Below are 6536 nucleotides of genomic sequence, written 5' to 3'. Positions count from 1 at the left end.
CTCGCGACACAACAGAGTTATCGGTGTATAGGCGATGATACTCAAACTACAACAAGGGAGGACACAAACATCCTCGCAGGTGTTGAACCTATGAGTATCGTCACCACACCACATGCAATGCCTGACATACTCCCCCATACTCTTTTATCAGACCAGGCAAGGGTACATTCATTTGCCAAGTAAATCAGAGCACCAAGTGAGAATAGAACCCTGACCAAGGTTGATAACCACTACACTACTACGTCCAGAAGTGATTAACAATTTAATCACACTCACACTGCTCACATCTCGACGCCTTTTGGACCTACCCCGGTGGGGTGGAGGTCCTATAAATTCACCTCTGTCCGTCCGTCCGTTCGTTACCAGCTTTTCTCGAGATTGAATCATAGGAATCATTTGATTTTTGGTACAAAGGTGCAAAACGGTGGTGGCCAAAATGTGACGGAGCCCGATTTTCGAAAACAAATTTTTTTGGGCAAATTTGGGCCAAAAAACGGGTTTTTTGGACTTTGTGAAAAATTGGATCATTAATTTGTTCTGATTTTTTGCATGAAAGTAGGGTACAATCATAGGTAAAAGATGGCTCAAGCAGATTTTTGCAAAAAAATTTATTTGGCTTTAAAAACGCATGTTTATCTATAAGAATCACTATTAATAAGCATACATCAATGTTCTTGGTCAAATTACTCAATTTCTTTATGAATAGATGTTTTTTTTTGCTCATGAGGGCTTACTTTTGAAGAATATGTGTGTCTAGACATGAAATTTTGGTTGCTTGGCGTGTTTTTATAGAAAGTTAAATAATGTTAATAATTTTACGCTGATAAGAGTTTCAAGAGTAACCTGATAACAGATTGCCTGTTTTCTGGCACAGTACGCTGAGCTTTATCTGCCCACGCTAAAAAAGTGGTTCAAGCCCTGATTTAGACGAACCGTTATATTCCCATGGAAAAGTACCTCAATTTGATGATCTTCTGATGAATGTGTTCTACTAGTTTTTTAGAACCATTTAGGCCGAAAATTCAGGTCCGGCACCACTATAAATTCTAAAATCATGGCAAAAAGCAAGTGTCAAAAGTGGCAAGTTTCCCAGGTCTTGGGCCGCTAAATCAGGGCTTGGACCGCTTACGGAAAAATAATTTTGCCGGCCGGGACCTCCGAAAACAGATCCTTAGAGTAATCAATTTCCTAATGTTGAGTGATTTTTTGGCTCCTAATGTTTTTTTGTGTCCTAGTAGACCGAGAAAAGAGGATAACCTCGAACAAATTAACAAGCTAAAAAAACTTGCTTGGGTATGTTATTTTTCGATTGTTTGTGCGACGGACGCAACTTTTTGTGAGTATTTTATTTCGTGAAACGTTATTTTCCCGATAAGTACTTTAGGCGTAAAAACTTTCGCGAGGTTGAAAAATCGCAAACTTCACAACTTTTACATTTGCGTATTTCTCAGGAAAAAAAAAATATTTATCGCAAACATAAACTTTCGTGAATCGTTGGATAAAAGTTAGCAATTTTGAACGAAGATTAGGTAGAAAGTAACGAATGTTCCCTGAATCCGACAAAAAAATTCTTTAACCTTTAAAATAGAGTAAAAGTTTTATATTTATTACGATTTCGAAGTTTCCAAGATTTTCAATTTTTCTAGGAATTTTTCGCAAATTACCCTGTTAAGAATTTTCACTGTTTCAAAGTTTGTACGCCTAAAGTATTGCTCTAGTGGGGGATTGATAAAAGTGATATTACTTATGCGAATAATCTTTAAGGGTAAAGAAGTTCAAGTAAAAGGGACCGAAGAAAGGTGGTACTACTTAATCGAGCAGATTCAATTTAGATGTTTAGCTCGTCTCCTCAAGAGGATGACCACGCTGGTAAGAGTATATTCGGGCAGAGAAATGACTGGTTAAGGCAATTGTTTGTAAAGTCTAGTTATTTGATTCGATGAGGAAATTAGTCCAGACGTGGATACTTTGCTCTTACCTTTCTATAATCTATTGCATATTCTTGATTTAGAATAAATATTTTGTCTTGGGAAAATAATTGGAAATGGGAACCACTTCAACCGAATGTTTAATGGATTTTTCAATAAAAGATGAAAGAGATATGTCATATTAAAGTATAAATCTCTTAAAGGGACCCCTCGCTTGTTTGTGATCTTTAGGAAATCAAACTATATTGGTCCAAAAACCCCTTACAGCATATTCAAAGAACATAAAACTTACTGCTAGTTCCTGTAGAGATATCGAGAAATTCTTCTGAAAACAGTATGGCGTCTCCGTCTGACTGAAACCAACACAACCGGGGCTCATTGGGAGTTCTGAAGCCGATACCGATTCTCCATAAACCCGCAACTCGACTCCAAGCAAAGGGTTTTTCTTAGGAGAAGAGCGCGGATTCTATACTGTTCAAACCAGAGCTGGCCTCTACACTCTTACTGTAATTTTCCGGTGCATTTTTGTCGACAACTTGGTGCGACAAGAGCGCGAGAAAATTGGAAGGCCTTCAGAAGCCATTTGAAATTTCTGAAAGTTGAGTGAACATCAAAATTTATAATTTGTAATTATGGATTGAAGAAAGAGTTTTGCGTGCTAATAATTTGGGAAGTTGCTTTTCATATGATTATGAAGTGAGTGTCTTGTTATCATTTTTAAGCGAGGGGTCCCTTTAAAGAAGAAGAATATTGTACATTTGTTAGAATATACTATATATCTTAAAATAGCATTCGTTTTCCTTCTGGTCTTGTAGAGAATAGTCGATTGGGACCTGCAAGTAAAAACAGGAAAAGTTGAAAGTAAATATCGCACATAATTAATTTTAGCAAGTAATCAGATTTTGCTTAAAATACACTTTATAGTTTTGACGAAAATTTACAGGAACTGTTACAAGTTATTCTTGGAAGAATCGCAAAAAAGATTTTTCAAACGCTGATAAGTAAAAATAAATCCGATTTACTATAAGTAATACCTGTTGTCTCGTGACGGGTGTATGTAGATATATGAAAATAGGTAGAAAATAGGTAATGAAGTTCGTTATCCATCGTCAAGATTGATCTGCAGAAGTAAAATTAAGATATAAAGTAGATAGCATTGGGTTTTAACCATTTACAAATCACGTTTTGGAAAGTCCCACATAAGCAATAATAGTCATTAGAAATACTCAACTTGCTAGTAGATTAAAGCACTCGAAAACGATATAGCTAAATAATAAAGTTGAATTTCAAACTTTTGTGATTAGTTGATCTCCAGAAGCATTCACCAATCTATGGACGAAAAAAAAAAGAAGTTAAAAAGACATCAAAAGAATCAGTGTCAATCTTTTTTATTTAAAATGAGTTTGAAACCAACACGAGTCATCGTGGCTGACCATGAAAAGATGGGTCAAGCATATTTTTGTAAAAAAAACTATTCAGCTCAAAAAACGCATCTTTATCTATAAGAATCACTATTAATAAGCATACATCAATGTTCTTAGCCAAATTACTAAATTTTTTGATGAAATAGATGTCTTTTTATGCTCATGAAGTCTTGAATATGGAAGAATATTTCAAGAGCATAAAATTTTGGTTTCTAAACGTTTTTTTTATAAGAAACAAACGACTAATTTTAATAAATCGTCACTATTTGTGTTCTGAATGATTGTTTAACGTTCATACTCACGTAGATATCAATTATATATGTGTTAAATGCATAACCAGGTAGGTCCATAAAAGTATCACTTGTTTATGTTGTTTTTCTCTAGAGACTTTTTTCCAGTGTGCGCATTGATTAACGTGTCAAAGTTGCCAAGTGTCGATAACAGATCTTACAATTTTACAATTCATATTATTTGCTATCTGTGATTCGCGGTATGTTAATTAAATGACTTTGGAGGTTTGGTGAAATGGTGGCTGAATGGTATGTCAGATAGTCCCAAGTTAGAGCAGTTGGCGATACACCCCCAATTTGTCATGAAAATTTCTGATCTCCGCCCCATCCTCTTATTTTGCAGTAATGCGCAAATTATTGCCAAAGTAGGATTTCCGAATGGGCCATTCTAGAAAAAAAACATTACCCCCTAATGGACGACATCAATTTTTAAAATAAATTTTGGTACTGAAATTCAGGCAAACTTTAGAGAGAAAGTATCCGAATTACATGAATATTACTTAATTTTGCATTAAAGTATTGGAATTCTATGGTTTTTTTAAGTTATAGTAACGGAATTCCACAGTTTTTAAAGCAATTTGCTACGGAAATTCCATGTCGTTTGTTGGGGGTAACAGATAAAAACTGAAATGGCACAATAAGTCTAAAAAGTTTTTGAATATTTAGGATTTTAGGTACTGTTAAACCCATTTAGCTGAAGTAACCTGCTTTTTTTTAAGATGAATATTCACCAAACTATGAAAGGTTGAGGCTTTTTCTGAAAATATAGGCCCTGGGGACCATGAGCAGACAGCCAAAACTGCTTCCAAACCCAGATTATGCGCAAAGCTTGAAGCCCTCTACAGGAGGTGCTAGAGATTTTTGGAAAAAATTTTTGGAGATTCAATTTGATTTTCTCTGATTCCCTACAAAAAATTCTTGAAATCCACTGTAAATCAGCTTTCTAATGTACTTGAATAAAAATTCTTTACTAGCTTTCAAAATTTGCTCCCCACCAGAGTTCATGATTTTAGGGGTCCATTTTTGCTTAGCCTATCTTTTAAAAGCTGTATATTCAAAACTACTTGAGCTATAAAGGTGACATTTTCAGGGTCTTATTTTCTTGCGTGATAGATCATTTGATCCAAATTTTAGCAAAATCCAAGAGGGTGAGGTATCACATTCTGAAAACTCTTAAGGTTGTTGCGTTGACGGAGGGCAATTACCTATGACTTTTAAAGTAATCTTGCACCAAGTTAGCCCTGTGAGAAGGGGCTGAGTCTTGTACAAAGATCCAATCATTCTGTTTTAGCATTCCATTAATAATACAATAATGACCGGTTATTGAGGGCTGTACTGAGAAATAGTGCCCAAGGTCAAGTAACGACTGAGCTTGCAAGGTTGTTGCGTTGACGGAGGGCAATATTTCTCAGCACAGCCCGAAAAAAACATGTCATTAATGTATTTTGTTAACCGTTTCCTTCAGCTTCGATCGAATTTTAGCGCTTTATCCAGGAAAAATAGCGAAATAAAGCGAAAAAACAAGTGAAAAAAGATCAAAAATTGTTATAATTTCTGACGCCAGAAATAAAAAATGAGAGAAATGATGTCAACGCATGTTATGTCACAATGAACTTTCCTGACGACTGGCAACTCTGGGCAGTGGAGGCCCGTCGTCATGCGAAAAGAACCAATTGCATTGCGCAAAAAGCCGTGTAGCATATGCTTGTAGAAAGTAACCGGTTAACAATGCTTGGAAGTAACTGTTTCTCAAGATGTTTTTTATATCGTTGTGCAGCGTTGTGCATTCACTTTTTAATTTTTCTTGTTCCCCAAAAAAAGGTTTTGTGACACCATGTCAGGTGATGCAAGGTTTTACAGACTGCTGTTCTTTTTGTGAAACAAGCGGCTAGCTTGAATATCAATCTTGTCACCCTTTCCATAAACTCTGTTGTTTTGATGATTTTGAATGGATTCTTTGCACCATATCCTCATTGATGCTCTTTCCAAATATGATGAGCAGTCCAACCATTTTCCGTATAATTATTCTTGATGACAGCCTTGTCATCATTTGAAAACCTTATTTTGACGTTCGTGTGCAAACAAAACAAATTTTGGACTCCAACTTTGTGGCCCACCCTATACATTGGCAGATATACATACCCAAATGATTTTAATTTCCCTGGAGTATTTCAAGAAGACTAGCACTGAATTTTTCTTGCTATGGTAAAAAGCTAGTTTTGAAGAAACCATTTTGAATTTAAAAAGCCAAAAACCTAAAATTTATTTTGCTAAAAGACTTTATTAAAGTCTTCCATCATTAAAGTCTTCCATCTCTGGAAATTTCAGACATGTGAGTTAATCAGTTTAAAAGTTATGAATATGCAACGGCTCGTTTAGGGCTCAAACGGGCACACTTTTCAATCGAATATGATCTAGTACAACAAATGAAAAGGCCAAAAAATGACATTTTTCCAAATTTTTGCCTGTAGTACTAATCAGTACCCCTAGGGGGGCTCGGCCAATTTCGGACTTCTGACCTTAAAAATTGCCCAGAATGCCTCACAATCAGTCACAATAGCTTAATTAAAAAAAAAACCACTACATCTTGAATTTTCTGACTTTGACATTTGACGTCCCTACTCTACTTAGGCAGGAGACCCGTCCTGTATTTTTATAATTCGATGTATACAGGACAGGTATGACCTGTAAGGCAGATTTCTGCCTCAAAAAATTTACAGTGGGAAATTCAAATTTAGTGCTGTCCACGCTTGCTAAAGTAAAAACCAAAATTTCGGAACTTGCGCTTTCTCTAAGAAAGTGTGACTAGTATAAGAATAACAAAATTTGATTGGCTATGTTTTCAACCGTTATTAGGATCTGGGAAATTAAAACTCTCAGCCCATACCATGCTC

Source organism: Clytia hemisphaerica, unplaced genomic scaffold (assembly GCF_902728285.1).
Source record: "Clytia hemisphaerica strain Z4C2 unplaced genomic scaffold, Clytia hemisphaerica genome assembly, whole genome shotgun sequence".
In the NCBI taxonomy this organism is placed as follows: Eukaryota; Metazoa; Cnidaria; class Hydrozoa; order Leptothecata; family Clytiidae; genus Clytia; species Clytia hemisphaerica.
Note: the sequence above shows the minus strand (reverse complement) of the source record.